This window comes from Chroicocephalus ridibundus, chromosome 5 (assembly GCF_963924245.1).
Source record: "Chroicocephalus ridibundus chromosome 5, bChrRid1.1, whole genome shotgun sequence".
NCBI classification, from domain to species: domain Eukaryota; kingdom Metazoa; phylum Chordata; class Aves; order Charadriiformes; family Laridae; genus Chroicocephalus; species Chroicocephalus ridibundus.
Window position 1 is genome coordinate 26,386,133 of NC_086288.1, and position 22,610 is coordinate 26,408,742.

Consider the following 22,610-nt stretch of genomic DNA (forward strand, 5'->3'; position numbering starts at 1 on the left):
AAAGAGATTCATAGGAGTTAGCTGTAAGCATCTAAGTAACTAAGCTAAGCACAGCAGACATTCAGTTTGGTGGCCAATGCGGTGGGGTTAGCGTGAGGAATGGTGGGGTTTGTCCTCACACTCTGATCCTGGGAGGAATAACATCACCACGTCTTGCCTCAGCTTCCCCAGCACCAGCAGATGAAATGTACCTACCCTGTGGTCAAAGATGAAGCAGGATGTAATACATAGTACTGCAAACTTATTTTATCTCAAGTTGTGTGTTTAAAGTTTCTTATTGCCTTTTCTGGAATTACAGGATTCTGTTAACAGTCCTCCTTTGCTTAAAAACAGTTTCAGTCTTCCTCCATTATAAAGTGTGATGCCATGAGCCTTGAGTTTTCAGGAAGTCCACAGAGAGGTGGCCACATTATCTATGAACTAATCTGATTTAAGAGTTTGCCTTGCTTTGAACACAGAGATTGCAATACCACATACAGGAAAAGTAGTTTTGAGATCCCTAAATGAAACACTCTAGAACAAGGTCTTTTAGTTATTTTTTATTTTGTCTGTTTGTGATTTTTGGACTGAACTTGAGATATCTGAAAGTACTAAGAGGGGCAGCAACTGAGCATTTAGCTTTTTTTTTTTACCCCCTTTTCATCATATTCCTTTAAACAGACTCCACAGATATGGAGGCATTGTTATTACTAGCAATTTCAAGAAAAGTCTTGATCCCAGCCTCAATTCATGTTCTAACAGGCCTAAACGTTGCTAATCCAAACCAGGATAACCTCAAAAATGCCTCTAGTTTGGTACAGAGTCACCTGTCCACAGTCAGGCCAAATACAAAAGACTCTGTCCTTGAAGCCTTTCAAAGCCCCATTTTCTTTACCTTTTTAATTTTATAAGCAGGGGAATTTCATCTCTCTCCTTTTGAAGGGCTACTTTTCCTACACCACCAGAACAAATTGCTTTTGGTTTCCGTGGCATCCTTGAGGCTCAAATTGGGATATTTCACAGAAGAATCTACGAATACAAACAAGATACAGCTGAATTGATGGTATCCATCTGCAGTGATGAGACCACATAGCTACTGGGGACATAAACCCGGAAGGCAGGGAAATGCTAAATGTGATGTATCTTCATGCTCCTGGGACACACCTGTCAGTTGTTTCAACTTCAGCCCTGTTCCTATGCTGCTGGTCACTTCACAGGCAGAACACTTATTGGGTTTACATAAAGTAACATTAATTTAACAAGCTACTTCTATCCAGAAGAGGTTTTGGCTTCATTTTTTTTTAAAAGCTGTGCAGTGCAGGGATAGGGTGGTCCCATAACACTCTTTCCCTGTGGAGACCATGAACGCTTTTTGTCTCTTTCCACCTTGTTTCTCAGATTGGTATTTCCTCCAAGGGATGGTGAAACCTGCTAGCTGCTCGAGTCAGCTATGCGGTCTGGTGAAACTTTTGCAGACAAATTTTCATATCTGAAACATCAAGATACATCAAGATCCAATACCAGTGGGGCAGTCAGAAGCCAACAGTAATCAGCTTTTTGGAAAGCCAGGATTTATCATGTGGTTATTACCAGAATTTGTTTAAGAGTGATCCTTTAATGCAAACATTGAGTGCAGATTTCCTTGAGGTAATGTATTTGTAAGAGTAAGAGTTTACATGTGGTGATAGCTAGGCTGGTCATTAGATAGCAAATGAGGGAAAAGCATCCTCAGACTTTCTCCAAAGTAATGCTCTTCCAATTGCTATTTGTATTTAATTCTGAGTCTTGGTATAAAGGCAAGCTATAGGAGCCCATCATACACACAATCATTTCAAAGCCTACATCACTATGCAGTTTTGTAGCGAAATGCTACAGATTTTTAAATAAACTATTAAATTGCTCTTGTCATTGTCTTGACTTTCATTGTCTTGTATTTCATACAGCCAGCTGATGTTCAAATGTGTTTTGTGATTTTAATCTTCTCCCTTAGGCTTACCCACAAAACTCTACCACATACTTATTCAGCAAATTAACTAAATTATTTCCTTCCCGAAGAAAAGCTTAGATCTTCATGGGGAAGGCTGATGGGTTTTGGCAGAAAAGTCTGGAATTATGGAGTCACCGACTAACTGTAAATCAGCTACAACCACGGATCAAGGAAGTGTGGATTCAAAGAAGGCCATAGTGCAACAAATTCTCATTTTGTTTATAATCTGTAACTTCACTGACATCAGCTGAACTACAGTCAGACTCCTTCAGATTCTCATGCCCACAGTACACCAAGTTATACATATGCAACACAGAAAGTTTATTTTCACCACAGCCAACCCACTGGGACAGCTTCTTCCCTTTTATGTCTATTAAAGGTACAGAGTATAAGCAATATATATTTTAAAGATAAATAACTTATAACTATTTTTTAAGCAGCACCGTGTAGGTCATTCCATACAAAAATCAGAAGAGGGCAAATTCTCACTCAGCATGTCGTTTTTGAGGTGCTGTATTTAAGCAACAAGTAATCCTTCCTACAGCTGGGAGGTGCAACACACAAGTCACAGACAGCCTTGGAAGAGAGACGCTTTGATGGTCAGACATGGACATGCCAGCTGGCTGCCTGCCTTCCGGACAGGAAAGCTTTACATCCCTTATTTCCTAGGCATGACCCCACTGCCAGTCCTGCTTACACAACCTCAGCAGGATAACCTATTCTTAGTCCTCTAGAAATAACATTGACCCATACCACCCTCAAGACAGAAGTGCAGTGCCTCTCAAGCTAAGCAGACCCTTCCCCTGTAATTCCACCCTTCCCCTTTTTCTCGGGTCACCGACAGCTCTGGGTAGGCCCTGTGGGACTTGAAGGTGCCCGGCTGACTGAGTGGGGATTACCCTTCTTTTAGCAGTGGCAGGAGAGCTACCTCACTACCATCCATCTGCCACACACAGGCAAATGAAGAGGAGGAATGGGGGTTCTGGGGATCACAAAGCCCGTACAACCCCACACAGTGCTCATTCCAGTGCTGTTTTCAGGCTCTCGCGACTGCAGGCTTGTGGCTTGACCATAACTTCTGGCATCTATCGCTCTCCAAACCTACACAACTCCTGGGTGGCCTTTTAGGCAGATGCTGGAGACCGTCCCCCACCATGTACCCCAGTGGAGAGATTGCCTCCCCAGTGCTGGGGATGGTGACAGAGCGTCTCTGCTTCCTTCATTTGTAATGGAGGGATTTGAGTGGGAGCTGAATCCTGTCAAGTGCTTCCTGCCCTGCACGCACCCTTGTCAAAGAGCTCTTTGGAGAATACAGAAAGAGGATTAATGCTAATAGCTATCTGCCTGTCATTTGAAAATCTCAAGCAGCACTTGCTGGATTTTCCTCATGAATCTCTAATGCACAATACTGCAAAGGCACCCAAAAATGAAACTTTGCAGGGAGTACACACAGCAAGCAACAAGGTGGATGAATGACCCCACAGGGTACGAGTGCAGATCATAGCCTACACACCAGGTACGATGAAGCCTTTTGGAGTAGGAAAAAGGCAAGCATTTGAAGCCATTTTGCCATCAAAGTAGGTTTACCCAATTCACTCCTTTCAATCATGTGCTATAATTCATTCCGCTATGCATTTTAGAAATAGTCACCCTGGGACTGCATTCACTTAGCATAGTTAGTAACATAACACTATCCAGGCAGTCCTCTTCATCCAGCACCAGAACTTAGGCTTGCAACTGTGTAACACACATTAAATTTCTTGGACCAGGCTAACGGCTTCATTGGTCAGGCCCTAACAAAGAATCCAATCTTAACCCCATAGGAATCTTCAATAGAAGCAATTTCTGACCCTCAGGAGTTCTGACTGTGTTTTACTTAAATAGAATCACCAGAGCAATGGCATAGCCTTTGGAGATGCTGCATGTAATTCTTGGAACAAGGCAGCAGAAGAAAACACAAGGTGTAAAGAATTGATAAGATGTCCAAGAGCTCACTGGTTGATCATGCACATTAGCAGTCGGCTCTTGAAGAATGAGACTGCCATCCAAAAGCCCTGTGGATTACTGACGTTACAGGAGGGAAGGACACCCTTCTGCAATACCTTGGATTAGTTTCCTTTACTTTGGCAAGTGAAGGACTGCAAGGACATTCATGCTGACCTCTTTGAAGAGCACCTTAATGACTCAGAAAGACAAGCTCCTTTGGCTCCAGAGACAATTCCTCTACAAACTGTACTCAGCCTCTTACCCACAACTATCTTACTTTCCCCATGCTCCTACCTCACTTCCAGCACATTTTCCAGCTATCCTAAAGAATCAGTCTTGCAAAACATGAAGCAAGGTGTGAAACTTGACTTCATAGTCCCAAAAACACATGCCCTCTACTGATGATTCACGTTAGTCAGGCTGCCAAGTACCCAACACCTACTTTTCCCTTGACACGCTCCCACCAGCTGAGCCCCACACGGCCACTCACACACTGCCAAGCTGGATGCAGGAGAGAGTCAGAAGGGTAAGCGAGAAAACCAGGGGTTAAGATAAAGACAGTTCAGTAGGTAAAGCAAAAGCTGCAAACAGGAGCAAAGCAAAGTAAGGAATTCACTCACTACTTCCCATCGGCAAGCAAGTGTTCAGCTGTCTCTAGGAAAGCAGGGTTCTATCACACATAACAGTTAATTGGGAAGACGAACACCACAATTCCAGATGTCCCCCCTTCCTCCTTTCCCGCAGCTTTTATTACTGAGCACAATGTCACACAGAATGGGAATATCCCTTCGGTCAGTTGGGGCCAGCTGTCCTGGCTGTCTCCCCTCCCTGCTTCTTGTGCACACCCAGCCTACTCACTGGTGGGGCAGTGTAAGAAGAAAATGTCTTGACATGGTGTAAGTGCTGCTCAGCAATGCGTAAAACATTGGTGAGTCATCAACACTGTTTTGGTCACAGATCCAAAACATAGCCCCGTACTAGCTACTATGAAGAAAATTAACTCTATCCTAGCCAGACACAATACACATCTTTTTCACAACCACAAAATTAACACTAGGATTTATATTATACTAACAGCAAACAGTTGCTCTTTATTTCATTAGAGTATATTTTTTAGGTTAGTTTGGTTTTTTTTAAAACATAGAAATGCAAAAGTATGGCTTTTTCTTTTTTTCCTTCTCCCTTTGTTCATACTCTTTGAAAGCATTGAAAAGGCCTGCAAGATACATTCTGAGAAGTATTAAGCAGAATATGTTTTAAAATAGAGAATCATAAAATCATCTAGGTTGGAAGGGACCTTTCAGATCATTGAGTCCAACCATCAGCCTAACACTGCCAAGTCCACAACTAAACTACGTTCCTAAGCACCATGTCTACCTGTCTTAAATACCTCCAGGGATGGTGATTCCACCACTTGCCTGGGCAGCCTGTTCCAATGTTTGGTAACCCTTTCGGTGAAGAAATTTTTCCTAATATCCAATCTAAACCTCCCCTGGTGCAACTCGAGACCATTTCCTCTTTCCCATCGCTTGTTACCTGGTAGAAGAGACCAATACCCACCTCTCTACAAAGAGGTCACCAGCCACTGTGACCAGTCACAAGTTCAGTGCTGTTCCTATGCAATTAAAAACTTCTATGGCTTTTCCAGATTATGCTTTATTTACTTGCGTTAATTTTAACAAATGCAAGAATTTTTTACAAAATGAGTGTTCCTACAAAGCTCAACACCAGACTAGGTGTCAGAAAGAAGCACATGGATATATTTCCAGGACATTGCTGAAAGCAGATGTTTTATAGAGTATTTCAATTGGGTACAGGGGGAAAAAAAAAAAAGAGTATCTGAGCTGCAACTATGAAAAAAAAGACTATTCCAACTGCATCTCTGTAAAAACAAATAAAACGGCAGAGAGTAGAGAAACTGGCTGGGCTTGTAGCTGTGAAGGCCAGCATTCCCCGCCAGCCCCAGGCCGGCAGGCTTTTACTCTTTAATGGCTTCATGCCCTCTAATTAAGGTTTCCAACTACAATCCCTTTGAACAAATGTTTACATTTGTCTTGTTAATTCCCATTACTTAATAATCAGAGGCCCCTGCAGTTACCTCAACATGGGGAAGATGAACCAAAGACATGATCATATCAGGGGCTTTGACATTTAAATACCTGATTTGCACAAACATAGCAAAAGTGAACACCTGCAGATGTAAAAAATGGATGAGCAAAACTGACAACACACATTTGAAGTCCAAGTAAAAGTCTGAAAACACAACTTGTGGTATTATAAACTAATATATGACAAGACAGTCTCATATAACACCTTATTTAGTGCTTTTTAAAAAATATCTTGCCCAAATTTGTCTTTAAAAACAATGAGTCATCCAGAAAAGAAGTAAAGTTACCTTTTCCTTATGACAGTTCAGACTCAGCCATTTGCTGTCTGTGCTGCTCTCTTTTGGGCAAGTCATTAGGTCTCATTTGGGCTATATTTAGCCAAATAAATGCAGGTGACTGCACTTTCCCAAGTCACCAGAGTGCTGTAAATGAGCAGGCCCTTTAACAGATGTGAGCCAGTCAAAGCTGGGTTGAGGGAACTACAGAAACACCTGGACAGCTGAGCTAGAGCCAAGGAAGTCAAGCAGATTAGAAAAGCCAACCAAGGAAAGACCTTGTTCTGAGTGATTTCTCTCTTGAGAGGGCACTGAGAAAGTTGTGCCTCTAAGAAAGAGAGCATAGAGCTACAGAAAAATGTAGAGGTGTGTGGGAATAAGTAACACTGATTTGCTGAATTTTTTGTTTGTGGGTTCTTCTGATGCTGGGAGACATCATGAAAAAAATTGTTGTTTTGCCTACTTTGAAAAAAGAAAACCAAACCCAAAACCAAAAGATAAAAGCAGAGAGGAAAGACAAAAGAAGCTAAAGGGGATGGAAAATGTGTCGTGTCATTTCATGCAAAAGTTGAGGGTATGGAAGTTTAGTGGAGACATGAAATGACTTGGTCAGAGGGCTGTATCGCAGCAGATGTGGTAACCACCAGTTCAACTGAGGGCTAGCAGACCAAAGTATGCAGTACTACAGCCAGCTGCCATCCTGTCCAGGACAACTAATACAAGCATCACACAACCCCAGTGGGGAACATCAACAAAGTGACAGGCTCTCAGCTTTCCACTCAATCAGGACAACCAAGGTCCCAGCTCTTCGCTACAGAAGGCATATCTTTACTGCAAGTCCACTAGATAGGGCCAACCTACAATATTTTCTTCAAAATCACGATGCCCACTTATAACAAGTTGTAATGGGTGTTTACATTTTTCCTCCCTCCTATCTTATATATCATATACCTGCCCAGAGCAACATTTTATGGACAGATATAAAATTTAGATAATGAAAGTTTATTGTAAAAATGCTGGCACAACTGTTAAACATGGGACAAACTGGCACCACTATAATTAAGTAGACCTTTAAATGGACAGTTACTTGTTCAGTAGGATGACCATTCAGGTGCACAACATCTGCTATCCAGCTATCCTCACCTTATCCAGCCAGCTTTCACAAATAAGCGCAGCAATTGCTTTTCGCAGTAGCCAAAAGGAAACACTGGAATTCTCATGTTCCCCTCACATGCTTCACACCAGGAGCCACGTGCTCGTCTTTACTAGAAGCAGCCCAACAAAATGGCTGTCTGTCCTTGGCACTTGAAATATGAAGTTTGATGAGTCCTTCCTCTAACAACCTGTGTTATAACTGCAGAAAACTACACCTCCATCTCATTTTCTGCTTTCTCCCAGGGCCCTGCTTATATCTTATCAGGGCAGCATTTCTTGACTCTGGCACTTTCAGCAATGCCTACACTACCTCAGCTGTGCCTGCTTTGCCAGCTGTAACACCAAACCACTCCAGATCCAAATACATGGAGACCAAGGTGGGCTGTACGGGTCTGCCAAGAAATTCAGCTGTTACATGCACAGTATGAGCCACAGCTCCTGGGCTATCAGCTATCTGAGCTGCTTGCCACCCGGTACTGACCACATACTGCATTGAATATTGCATGAACATGCATTATTCTGAGGCACTTGCTTTATACTGGGTGGAAGTGCTCAATAAAGCCTTTTACCAGGTTTTTAGTTTACCAGGTCCAGTTCCCAGGTCTTCCATCAAAGTCAGACTGCAACTAGTCAGTGATCAGTCAGTACAGCTTTTTAAGGAAGGAGGTTTTAAAGTACCAAGCCAGCTATAAACAGCTGTATGGACTGATTTTCTTATGGTTTGCTGGAAGATCCAAAAGAGAGCTTGTTCTGCATAAATCCCCTTATTTTTCTCACTGAAGTGAAAAGCTGAGGCAGGAAAAAAGGAAATTTACTGGCCAGAAACAATGTCTTGCTTGATTTGTAATTTCTTAAGCCTTTTGATACAAAAACTGAAGAACAATGTTTTAAAATGGTGTTAGAAGAAAACACCAATCCTTTTACAATTTTTCTTTAAACAAGCAAAAGACAAGAGTAACTCCTACAACAGTAACTGACATCACTGAATTCCCATTTTAATGCATGCTATGCACTTCTCCCAGCTCTGCAGGTGAGAGCCAATATGTCTACTATACGCCTACATACTTGCTCCCTCCAGATGCTAACATAGGAAAGCTCAGTTTCTTCAGACACCCCCATTCACCTTTTAGCAGATAGATGCTCTAGGGATTCAAACAGCCACCCCCCTGCCTTAAGACACTTCTTGCCTCCCCTCCTTTCAAATGCCACTTCTGCATTCACTTTCTTGTTTGTTCTTGACAAGCTCTGCCTCTTTCTTGTTTTGGTATTGCCCCTTATTACTCAAACTTTTTGACAAGTAGCTTATCTTGCACCTTTTGCTCTTGCCTATTTCTCTCCATCCCCCTGTATTAAATTAAGCAATATCATTATGCAGTAAACAGCCCAATAACCCAAGTCAGCATATGGTATTCATAAGTTCTTACTGTGCAGCTCTAAATCTGTCACAGCCTCCATTTAAATGTCCTGAACTTTGCAAAGGTCTGAACCATGTGGTAAAGACAACTTCAACAGCAGTAGAAAAACCATCCCGTCAGAACTGAACAGTCATCCAACAGTCAGAGATTTCATATATAGACAAACTGTGAAGGGCATGCAGGAGAAGGGATGTCCAGCTTTACTAGAAAGTACCGGGTCTGCTCTATGCATGTAGATCAAATCATACTGTGCACATGCATTAAGACTCACACCATGTAGAAAGCGGACACAAAGCACAACCTGCTTCTGCTGGTAGGTCCAAGCTCTCCAGTCCCCCTGGCCAGAACATCTGGTCACAACTGCTGTAGAGCACAAGACAACAACAGGATAACAAGCATCCCCCATAACACAGCCTGCCCACTGGGTAGCATGATCATGGGAGAAATCCTGCCTTTTCTCTGCTTTGCTCATCAGCAATGAAGGAGGAGTATCAACAGTCCCCACCATAAGAATAATGGAAAACATTTTGATGTTGATCATTAGATGAATGATCAAATTCAGGATTTCGTGTGGAAATCCTCTCTTTAATGTGGCCATTGAGTCTAATAGCTAATTTATTTGTATACACACAGAAAGCAGCAAAAAGAGCAAGCAAGAAAAACAAGAAGGTACAATCCACTCCTATGTTGTGGTTGGTGGTGCTACACAGGTTACACTGGGAGCTGTATTAGCATATGACCTACATTTCAAAATTAATTTTGTTCTCAAGTTAGGTGTTCAGGGTTTTTTTTACTCCTACCGGCAATTGGTGCTATTGTATGTGTATTAATGTATCAGCTCCACCATGTGTTTCCCCTCCCCTCCAGTGTTTGCAAGGGAGGTTTTAAGTAGCAGGGGGAGGGTCTTCTCATAATCAAGGTCCAAGCATTGCTGACTCTCCCGTTCTGCACTTTGCAACACTCATGTCAGCAAAGCAGCAGTAGCAACTGATGAGTGTTCACACGGGACCGCTCAAAGCTCTGAGGACAAAGAATATTCTGTATTGGAAGTGAAGGAGGAGGAAGAAACTAAATGAGAAGGCAGAGCCAGTTAAGGTTTGCAAGGAGGAGAAAAAAAAAAGAAATAAAAGGCTATAAAAAAATCAAAAGGAGAAAAGGAGAAACAAGTTGATCTGAGCTGGAGGAGGGTTAGAAGAATGAAAGATTTATGCAAGTATTTGAAAGAGGTGAAGCACAAGTTTTGAGAGAAAGTTGATATGAATAATTAACATCATTAACACAATCAATGCCTTTTTGAAATTGTTTAACAATAAGCAGAAACTCTGAATAAGTGGGAAGTAGCATTTGATTTCTGTTAATTTACAGGCAAGGTTACATATGGAAATGCTATAGGCTAGGATGACATTTATTTTAATGAGTTTGGGGAATTATGACATGTAGACAGTTAGAGAACCTCTAAGAAACACTTTAAAAGAGCACTTGGGAAGTGGGAAAATATCAGGAGAAAAGCACAGATATACTGTGTGAAACAAAAGAATGAGTGATTATAGCAACTGTCACCCAGAGCACTTAAAGATTACTTCGTAATTTCAGACACTGAGAAAAAATTACAGGAATTAATACTGGTGATCAGCCCCCAGAAACAGCATCATACCCACTGGATCAGTACTTCATAGGATGCTACAGCAGCTAATATAAACTGAAATAGGACGGTTCCACAAGAACTAAGTCTTTTAGCTGAAGAAGAACACATCCCTCCCTTATCTGAGAAATTTTGATCCATCTACTATGTTTCATGACACCTTGTAGCATTTGTATTACCTGTAACCGGCTTCAGAGAGAGTGTTTCTCATATTGCTGGGATTATTAAATAAATGTTAAATTCTTCTTGTTTCCCTCCTTATTTGGTAGTGATTTTAAGCAGAAATTGATTGGTTACTGTGCCTAATTCAGTGAGCCCTACCCAATGCAAGTAACCTCTAGTTTCTGTCTGAACTAGCCGTTCAGCCCCTGGTGATGTGTTTTCAAGAAGGTGAGGGATGGCTTCAGAGCTGGCATTTTTAGGTGCTGTTTGCCTGGAGGACAGTGTTCTCACCTGGGACTTGTGAGATACTTGCTCGTATCCCTATCTGTCCTGCTAGGACAAGGACTTTTCACTTCTTTGTCTTCTCCTTGTGAACTAGGCAGATATATGGAGTTCAGTGAATTAGGAACAGTCCCATCTATTAAAACCTAAACAGAATAGGTAATGATGCTGTTTGCATTCTGTTTGTTGCAAAGTTACTTAAGTCAAAGAAAAAGATATTTTTTTATCTTGCATTTACAAATTTACAATTTTTGTCTGACTGTGGACAGAATAGACTAAAATGTTCTATTAGCATGAACGCTGAATTTAGTGGCTAGCCTACATTTGAGGTGGACAGTTTGTTGAGGTGTACTGCCTCTGATAGTCACATTTGTGAGGTCTACATCAGGACACCTTCCTCATCATGTGGCTGGATGTGTACTACTCACAATTAGAAGCATTTGCTGGGTCCCACCTCAATCATTCCCTCAAGACAGAGACAGGAAGGACTGTCATGCAACCCAGACCAGGCAACCTAATACAAATCCACATGCTCCATCATATGGCACCACGTGTGCTCCTCATGTGAGCAACGCTGTCATTTTGATCAGAGAACAGGAGCAGGTCTCTCTGCTCATGTGACAGGAGGGGATTTGCACGGTTCTAAGGTTGGGGCAACAGGGAGTAGATAAGCAGAACCAGGGCACTGCTTGCCAGGGAGCTCTGGCAAGTCATACCCACTCCACGAGCACTGGGATGCTATCTTCAGTCTACACAATATTCTCTGCAAGTTGGGATGTCCTCTTGACCTACATGGTAGAATTGTTTATCTTCTTCATTCTTTTCTTGCCCTCCCCCCACTCCCCAATAAAGCTTGAATAATTTCCATGTTTTCCGCACCTCCCATGGAAACTATAGGTATTCTTTAATTTTCTTTTCTCAGTTTGGATAGCTCCAGTATAAATTTAACAAGAAACTCCTTCCGTAATGCCCTCAGGATAAAAAGAAGAAAAGTGAGGTTTAAAAATAAATGAAAGATGACAGCTAAATCTTTAAAATCATAGAAACACTAATCTCTGTTAACTACAATATCTCCAAGTCACATGAGTTCACTGATCAGAGCATACTATTTGTCCTTCTAGGTAGAGAGAGATGCATTTTGAGAAGCTCCAGTGTGAGACAGTGGTATTGTACTTGGTGGAAATAATTAAAGTGATAACTCTAATCACCACCAAGTAATACTTACAATTTAATTAAAGGCAAGGTTTCTTTGTCAGTATCTAACTAGAGCTCTCTATGGATGCAATTTTCAGAAACACTGAAATTTCAGAGGGAATAAAGTAATTTTGGTCTTTTTATTTGCCAAGTTTCCAATTCATTAGAAAGGTTGACAATATACAAGCATATCTAGTTCTCAGAGGGATTTTTAGGTCATCAAATCCAGTCCCTTGTTCCAGAAATCAAACACATCATATAACCTTTCTTTATAGACATGTACTGAAACCAGTGCCAGCTACAGAGGTGCGCTTCAGCAGTACTGAGAAGGTGTCCGCTAGCAGGTGGTGATGCTGGGTCAGTATCAGTCAGCTGCTGTAAACACCTAGTCCCACCAAAGCGGGAAGTTGAAGCTTGACTCTGAAAACATTCCTTGAAAGGTTTGAAACAAATGCTTTTCTCCCCTTTTAAATGTCATGCTCAGCAATGCAAACCAAAACAAGTAACACTCCTGCTCTCACCCATTATCACCAGCAGTGCTTCTCAAAAGATGATCAGTATCACTCATATATAGGAAGCCAAATGAGCATTAAACAAATTCAAGCTTTAGGGCTCTCTTTTTTGCAAGATAACATCAGATATTAGCCACCATTTCTTGCCTCATCACATGCTGATCCCCTCAGTAATCAGGATTTTAATTACACAAATCTGTCTCTGGGTATTTTCTTGCATAACTACTAAAAGGCATGGGTGTACTGAACTCATGGCTCTAGTAGAGATGTGCGCTACAGACAAAATACAAATTGGGATAAGGTTTTCAAACTCTCCAAACTTCAGGTGTGCCAATATCTATGGGTTTATATTGGGGTGTTTATATTGTGGCTTTCTTTTTACTCTAACCCTGGAAGGAGTTTTGGTAATTAAAGACACATGCATACATCCACATATGTGGACAGTAGATGGTATTATATGAAAGGAGATGTTTGTGTTGGCAGTTTGCAAAATGCTGGCTCTCACCTTTGAAAGCTTGTTGCAGGGAAACCTGACAGAGCATCTGACCTGTGACATTCAGCTCCTGACAGGATAATTTCAAGCAGTTCAGAAGTCTGGTTACTTCCGATAAACACTTTCTGGTTTGATTGCTTAACACCCCCCATCTGGTGAGCCTTCAGCCTGAACCAGGCAACCCCTTGGGTTCAGGACCTCTCACAGGTCTCAGCATCTTCCCACTCACTCCCCCAGTCCCAAACAGAACCAAAAAGAGCCTCACACTATAAAGATAAAAGTTACAGATAAACTCAGCTCTGTTGCACAGGGAGCAGAGGCAGGGGTTTAATCCTTGTCCAAGCATAAGGATTTTGCAGAGCTCTCTACAGGGCCTATGTTCCTAGCTCTTCGAGGTAGAGTATTTTTTTTACAGCGACACAGACAGCAGCTACTTAGTTTTCAGCAGGTTAACCAAAAATCAGAACTTGACTTTGGGTATTGAGAGATTAAATTCCTTATCTGATATTTTTTTCATGCTATGTGAGGATGACAAAAAACACCACCCATTTCACATAATGCAAGCATGAAAGCACTGCTGTTCCCACACTTAAGCATCATTTAAAATGCTACTGCCAAGAAGAAGCACCTGCTTGCTCCTTTTATTTGTATGCCATAGGTGGATGCTGTAGTGAATCATTTTGTTTCACATTAAGTATCCTATTAACTTACATTAAATTTTGCACAGATTTAAGTTACTATGGAAAGAAATTAAATAATGTTTGCTAAGTCTAGGGCCAAAACTGTTTCAGTCCTTGAGACACAGGAGGCTCACAAGCATCCCACATGAGCATCCTAGCCTGTGCTAGGAAAAGCTTAGAACACAGATGGACTCCAAATGACCAGGTCCAGAAAAACACATGATGGGACACGAGCCTCAAGCCCTTCCCACCACAGAAAAATTAGTTCACAGTTTAACTTTTCTTATTAGCCAGCTTTTACTGTCACTCAAAGACAATATATGGATTAAATTAAGATCTTTAACAAGACAGTTAAACATTACCAAAACCCTGGAACTGAATTAAGATTAAAAGATAGATTTGAAGGATGAGGGGAGGAAAAGGCAGACAACAATGTTGAGTAAAGGTAAATATCCACAGAGCCAACTGAGGAGCAGAGCCAGCCACCTTCCATTTTTGTGATACAACATGGTGAATTTGGAAGGCAGCATGCTTTAGCTTAGGGAAAACAGAAGTTCCCAAGCAACCTTTTCTTTGCTGTTTGCAATTTTTCACACTTTATTAACTTCCACTATTTCTGTCATCTTCTCCTCAAAGTGTTTCACTAACAGGAGTTCTTCAGGTCTTAATATCTTTAGGAAGGATGTTACAGATGCTGTACTTCCAAAACTCAGAAGAAATTTTGAAAGAAGTAGACTTCTAGTCTAGTCTCCTCCGAGTAGCCTGTCTCTGCATTCACTACAGGGACATTAAGCTCCTAATCAAAGCACTTCCAATGCCTGAAGCCAGATGATGCAAAGCCTCCCCGTTCCAACACCGCTCCTGTTCCCCTTAGTACATCCCGTGCGCTGCACTCCACCCACCAACTTGGAAGGTCACAAGGGAAGACCTTCAGTTCACATCCAAGGACATGACTTAGAGCAACACTGACTTGCCAACATAAACCTCTGAAGGCAAGGCAGAGGGATTGTTGGAGATCATTCAAAGACAAAATTATAGGAAAAGTCTTTCCTAGTAACACAGTGCTGATGCAACTGCATCTTTCGTAACTGACTGAATGACACCTCCGCTCCCACATTGATAGAGCCAAGCGGTGAGCAATGCAGAATACACAACTCCTATCAAAGCCAACTCTCCTGCAGTAGAGCAGAGCTCGTACAAAAAGAAGACAGCCTTGCGTTGCTTTTAATTTGTATAATATACAGCTTGCCCTAGTTTATACACACTGCAGCATTAGACAATTAGACATGCTGAAGTATCATTATTCGCCTGACTCACAACTGAGCATCCTCTGTCTCCACTCCCCTTCTCTCCCCTGAGTGTGGGCCATTATCCTCATTTCTGCAACTCTCACAGAAAAGCTGCCCCACAACTAATTAGTCCACTGCTTGTTTGTTTTAATAGCTGCATTTTCTAAACCAAAAGTGGCATTCTTTTCTCAACAATCTTGATTATTTGCAAATTTTTGCCCAGGATATTTCTTTCAATTGTTTTTCCTCTATTTTCACATCCTTGTGGGGAAAGGAAAGGGCTTAATTGAAGTTAAGATTCCCAGACTTAACTTCTGAGATTAGGTATATTATAGAATTATGATGTTTTAATTTTCAGAAGTTACTAATCTTCTGCAGGAAGTGTCAAAAAACAGGAGGAAAAAAATGAGTTGGAGAAAAAGTATTTGCAGCTGTTGTTTTATAAAGCAACTCTATTATAAGGTTTACAACTTTTTCCCAGGGCATAGAAACAATGTTTCCCCTGTGACTTTGAGTAAAATTAACATAATGGCAGGATCACCACCAGTAATGTATATGCAGCCAGATACTTGTAAAACATCTAACTGTTGATAAACTCTGCCAGAGAGACAGCACATGTAAAATGCACAATGTATAGCAAAATACTGTGAAAATGCTGTACGTGTGGAATGCTTGAGGATGGGCACTGGAAAACTTTATATCTTAAGTAATATGCTACTTCAAGGTAAAGTTAGTATCCCACACTTATGCCAACAAATCGGGTCATGTGATCACATATTCTTATTTATTTACAATATCAGGTAATGTTGGAGAGACAAAATTGCTTGTTGGGACTACTTTTTGTGTAAACCTACACTGCATTAGTTACCATTAATCCTGCTGTGTAGCTCCTGAATAGCAAGAAAAATAGCCACTTATTTTGAAAAATGCCTAAAAATGACACTACTTTAACATCCATCATCTTGCTCCTTTCTAGCCCTAAGGAGTTCTTGTGTAGTCCTTTGGGGGGCTTAGAATATCTATCACTAATAGTAGAAATATGCTATTTTTAGATCTACATGCTTGTGACATAGCTTCCTACATCTAGTTTCAGTTTATCCCCAAAAAGAAAAATACTTTTTTTTGCACATCTGGCATTCATAGTATCTAAAGAGGCAGGTAAGAGAAAGAAGAAAATACTCAGGCTGCAATTTCTTAGCTGGCTACCCAAGTTCTTTTCTGAAGATTTTCAAGTAAGTTCTGGGGACTTTATTAATGCAATGGCAAAAGTGAAGCAAATAAAAGTAAACTATAAGTGTAATTTAATCATATTAAGTTTACTATGCCAAACACTGGAATCCATGAAGCATTAAAACAGAGAAATAACTTAGCCTACAAATTTAGTATCTTTTCCTATTCATTGAATAATATTAACTAGCAACTCTCTTGTGCTGAGGCAAACATAATCTTTGTACATCTTTTCAGAGATGGCCTATGTACTAAGGCTCTATCACTTCTGAGGGTCAGTATTCCTGAAACTGGACAGACAGAAGTTTCTAAGTTGCCAGAAGTAGAAAGAGTGAAGAGTAGTTCAGCACATCCCCAGGCAACTTCAAGTTCTGCTCAGGACCCTTTCAAAGGCTACCGGACTAGATTAAACTGTGGATTTATTTGGAGAGTTCAGAGCTTTCCTGTCTCAAGGGAGACTGAATAGCTCATGTTTTGTGTATAGCTCAGGAAGTAGTATCTTCTCAGGCAAAAGCTGGCAAGCTTGCTGCAGCTGAGCTTAACAGTTCAGAGCCTCCTTATTTCTTTACTCCATCCATCCAGACAAGACACAGGAGGTACTAGGAGTTGAAATCTGCAGCGATTTCTTCTCCAAGCTGAACAACTGTGTTGCTCTGAAGATCTATTCCATTTTTACTAACACTACCTCAGTAAGAGTGTCATATTTGAGCAGAGATGCTCACCAGGGGGATGTTTTTTCTCCAAATAAGACATAAAAAGTTTCAAACCATGGACTAAAATGGCCAACCTCAGAAAACTGCAGCATTTAGTTAAAAACAAACAAAAACCCCAAAACAAACAAAAAAAGCCTAGTCAGGTGCATCACCATTGCAAATACCCAAGAGCCATCAGGAGTTACATGGCAGCCTCTTGAGTCATCCCCAGTTTTGGGGAGCTCAGAGCAGCGCTGCCACTTGCAGCTTCTCAAGGGTGGAGAGGCAGACAGGCTCAGTGGGAGCCCGGCAGGCTCCTGATGCATCTGTGCTCTTATTTCTCCTATGTGGACTTCCTGCAGCAGAAGGGAACAGGATGTTCATCATTAGTCAACCACCATCTGTAGCTAAAACATCAGATGGCAATGAAATAGGAAAGGGGAGTTACTACTCTCTTCCAACCCTATTTTTACCAACAAGATGAAGGTGACATTCAAGACATGAAATGACAGATGATGACCACGATAGAGTGGAATTTCAGTCCACAGATTCAGGTGGCCAAACGTAGCCGAAGATCATAGATGGACAGTCTCAGGGATGCTCTCGAGCCTATTCTTAAAGGCTTCTTGAGAACCAAATATCAGAAAGAGCTGCATTTGTCTGCAGCAGTGGTCATTAATTGAGGAAAAATATATTTTTATAATAGTCATATTCCAGAACAAAAACATGCAGGCAACAAAGGAATATTATGGAGAAGAGAAAGAAACTAATAGCCCAAATTGAAACACTATTTCAAAGTCCCACATCACTGAGGATCATGATAAAAAAGAAAAACCTGCTCTGGCTTAACAAATGCAGATTATTTTCCTTAAGGACCTCAGTAGCCAGTTCATGAAACTCTTTAGTCACCACAGGGGGCTAATAACTGAGTTTAACCTTGGGATTATTCCACATGGAAACTTGTTTCAAATGGTCCAGAGTGCAGAACAAACCTAGAGAAAAGGAAATCTGAAGTTGTGTATTTTATCCACAGCCCTTTTTAGCAGAAACAATATGGTCGGTCTCTGATTGCGACATGACTCAATGGCTCATGCGAACATGCATCAGTATTAGCAGAACTCTTCAGCCCCAAAATGAACTGGCAGGAAGATAACCAAGTATCCAGCACCTTGAGCCCCATAGTTTTCCAACATTACACCAGTGCTCAAGGAAATTAACAAGATTTGGATGGGCACTTTTCAAGTCTCAATCACTACCTGTTGGATTATAGGCCAGTCTTTCTTTTTTCAGATTCACAGACCCCTGAATATTCACGCACACTCATTCACAACGAGTGGAGCGGAGAACCAGTGATGGCCTCTTTACCTGCCAAGCCTACTTCACAAAAATGGACTGGCCCTAATTAGTACAAAGATGATAAAAGAAGTAAATTTGGAAGAATAACATCAACTCCAGGCTTACGCTGGACTAGGCAATTAAGAGGAGTGCATTAATATAGAGACAAAAGAGAACCTTTTGAGTACCCAATTCATTCATTTATACCTTTCCTATCTTTAAGTGTTCCTAGATGAGTTTTAAATATTCCACACTGTTTCCAGTCCTTCTGGAATTTAATCCACATTATTTAAAGCTATCTCTAGCATGTCTGTCCCACACTGCAGTGTAAACTAGGAAGGTAGAAGTGATTTAAGAGGCTTTTGGGAATCCCTTTAGGAAAACCATCCCACAAACACACAGATTAGACTATGGGAAATCACCAGTATTGCTCTCAGTTGTGCCATTTAGCTCATCTTCAGATTTTTTTCCCTTCATATTCTTCAATTAATACTAAATGTTTATCAAGCATAAAATGAATAATCATTAGAATTCCAGTATATTAGAATTATATATATGCAAAAGTACATATTCATGAAATAGAGAAGTGAACACTAAGCAGAGACCATATGTAACATCTGAAAAATATTTCACTGCTGCATTGCAATGGAGATTAATAAAGACAGAGCTTTATACAGTATTTAGCTGTGGATAAATAATGCAATTAATCATGTGCATGTGAGCTTGAAGAAGAGAGAAAGAGAATATTATCCCTCCACATTCTGTAACACTGGCAGCCTTAGGTTAAATATCATTTCAAAGTGTTTCTTGGCTGAATCTAGTATTCCACTCTTTTGAGGAAAGTTGCTGGATCCCACTTAAAAGACCAATAATCCTGCAAAGAGGAAGACCACATTACCGCAAGCAACTAGGAAGCCCTCTGACTATCAATTATTAGACAACATTCACCAACAGGCCTGGCGTGCTCTAAAATAAGTTAATATTTTTTTTTTTACAGTAATTGCAGGATATGTTGCTGTTTAAATCACACACTAAGCATAAGAGATCAGTTCCCAGGAAGAAAAGTCTCTTGGGTAGATGCTCCAAAGCCCTCACTCACCGCAGCAAGACATTTCATGATCTGTCCCTTATGGTCAACAGCTCCATGTCCAAGTGGAGACCAGTGACAAGTGGCATTCCTCAGGGGTCAGTACAGTGATGTTTAACATCTTTGTCAACAATATGGACTGCAGGATTGAGTGCACCCTCAGCAAGTTTGCTGACAACACCAAGCTGTGTGGTACAGTCAACACGCTGGAAGGAAAGGATGCCATCCAGAGGGACCTGGACAGGCTTGAGAGGTGGGCCTGTGCAAACCTCATGAAGTTCAACAAGGCCAAGTACAAGGTCCTGCATCTTCATTGGGGCAATCCCAAGCACAAATACAGGCTGGGCAGAGAACATATAGAGCAGCCCTGAGGAGAAGGACTTGGAGGTGTTGGTGGATAAGCAGCTCAACATGAGCTGGCAATATGCGCTTGCAGCCCAGAAGGCCAACCACATCCTGGGCTGCATCAAAGGAAGCATGGGCAGCAGGTCAAGGGAGGCGATTCTGCCCCTCTACTCTGCTCTGGTGAGACCCCACCTGGAGTACTGCATCCAGCTCTGGGGCCCCCAGTATAAGAAGCACATGGACCTGTTGGAGCAAGTACAGAGGAGGGCCATGAAAGATGAGAGGGCTGGAGCACCTCTCCTATGAAGGCAGGCTGAGAGAGTTGGGCTTGTTCAGCCTGGAGAAGAGAAGGCTCCAGGGAGACGTTATAGCAGCCTTCCAGTACCTAAAGGGGGCCTACAGGAGGGATGAGGGACTCTTTATGAGGGAGTGTAGCAATAGGATAAGGGGTAACAGATTTAAACTGGAAGAGGGTAGATTTAGATTAGACATTAGGAAGAAATTATTTACTCTGAGGTTGGTGAGACACTGGAACAGGTTGCCCAGAGAAGTTGTGGATGCCCCACCCCTGGAAGTGTTCAAGGCCAGGTTGGATGGGGCTTTGAGCAGCCTGGTCTAGTGGGAGGTGTCCCTGCCCATGGCAGGGGGGTTGGAACTAGATGATATGTAAGGTCCCTTCCAATCCAAACCATTCTATGATTCTATGACTTGTGGGCACTTGCAAAGGGACAAACACACAAAACTGCAGAAGGCTACTGCATGTCCCACTTATTCAAAACTGGATAGAGCACTCAATCTCAAACCCCTTCTCTGCCTGAGAGGGCATGAATCCTCATAATGAAAACAGAAATATACTGGCTAGAGGGCCTTAATAGTACCCTGGCAATACAGGAGATGGGAACTCAGGAAGGTCACGCTGGTGGGTACTGCAGGGTCTGATATAAATCAGAAACCAGTTCACAGAAGCAGAGACCAGAACTTCTCCTCTGTGTCTTAACAGTCTCACAGCAGTGGGCGTGACTGCCTCTGAAATGCTTGGCTTGCAGCTTTCCTCAAATTACTAGTCTCTTATATAAAATACCTAGATACCAGTTCAGAAATCAGTGGGATCAGATATTTGTTCCTCAGCCAGGGGTCAGGATGGTTGCCTCAGAGGTAGGGCCTCTCAGCTCTAGACTTCACTACACCCTGTTAGCAAGAGGAGGGAGGACTGAAGGATCGCCTTTCTTGTCTTCTTGCCTCCTCCTGCCAGCATCTAGCAGGTTGCTGGAAGGCTGCAGCTGTAGATTCACATTTCCATCAGTAGGAATCCATAGGCTTCCGCAGCCCCATCTCCTGCGCCAAATAAGATGACCAAGACCAATGTTTTTGGAAGACAGCCCTCCCCTCTTACCACCTACCCCCACTGCCACCCCCACCACGACCCCCTTCCTCCACAAACCTTGTCTACCCAGAAAGTCCATTATAAGCCAAATAACAAACTTTAAAACCCTGTAACTTGGAGGAAATACTATCTTTCCTCTACATTTCCTCCAGCCTGCTTTTGTTACTTCCTTCTGTGAAGGGGCAACTAATTCGGAGGCTGACTCAGGCCAGGGGACCCGAAGGTCTGCCCTCAGAGAAAGCAATGTCCACACTTTCATGAGCAAACTGGCTAGAAACTTGCCTGCTTGTGCGGTCATCCCAACCTCCTGAGGTCTTTTGCTCCTGTTCTCACAGGAGAGGAGAAATCGGCCCCCACTCTCTACACTGCGAGATTAAGCCTTAAGGATAGACTGTTGTGGAGTATTATTGAAAATATCATCTTTCCAACTGCGTCACTCATCGCAGTAACGCATTCCTGCTTTGGTGTTCCAGCAAGACTTCTGTGACCCTCCTTCAGCACGCTCTGTACCCTGGTGCTCTGCAGCCACCAGATAGCATTGATGTCCCCTAATGAAAACAAGCCCTTCCTTTTCCTGGCGGTGAGGCAGGCACAGTGACTCAGCAGAAGCTACTGTATGAATAAACACAGTGGGCCAGATCCTCCTCGACACAAGCAGCCCTGTGGCACCCTTCTGGCGATGCCAGAGAGCCCTGATGTGATTGCACATATGCTTTATGCCCACTTTAAGGTATTTTTGCAGTGCCAGGGGCATGTAAAGTAGCCTCGGAGTAGATGAAATGAGGCCCAGCAAGGACAGAAATGCCACAATGGCATTTCTGTGGGAACTTTCCCAAAAGTCATCTCCCACTGAAACTCTACTCTAGGCTGATGCTCATTCTACTGGTCACATGTGGCTCCCAGATCTTTTCAGCTCATCAGCCTCTGAACATATGTGATGGCGTCTCTGTGTGGTGAAAAAAAAAGGAAAAAAGAAAAAAGGTGGCTCCGCTTCCAACTCCACAAAGGATATGAGCAAGCTGTGTATGCTTCTGCAGCCCATGTCAGTCAGTAAAATTAGATCCTTACAGCCCTTTCCCTTGAAGACCTGTAACTAGCTACACATCAGGCTGTACAGGGCTGTGTTAGAGGCACGAGTGCAACTGGAGAACGGTAAGAAGAATGCTGGCTTGGTTCTGCCATTGCCAGAGTCTTTCTGATAGTTAGTCATCTCAAAGAGAACGGCAGTGGACAGGCTGCAAGGGCTATGTGGAGATAAAATGGGCAGTTCTCAAATTATTACAGTGTCTCTATAGTCTTTTCTTTTCATTATGACTTTATGATGAGCTTTTTTTAAGTAAAACATAGGAATAAAATATCTGCATATTTGTAACTATTCTAA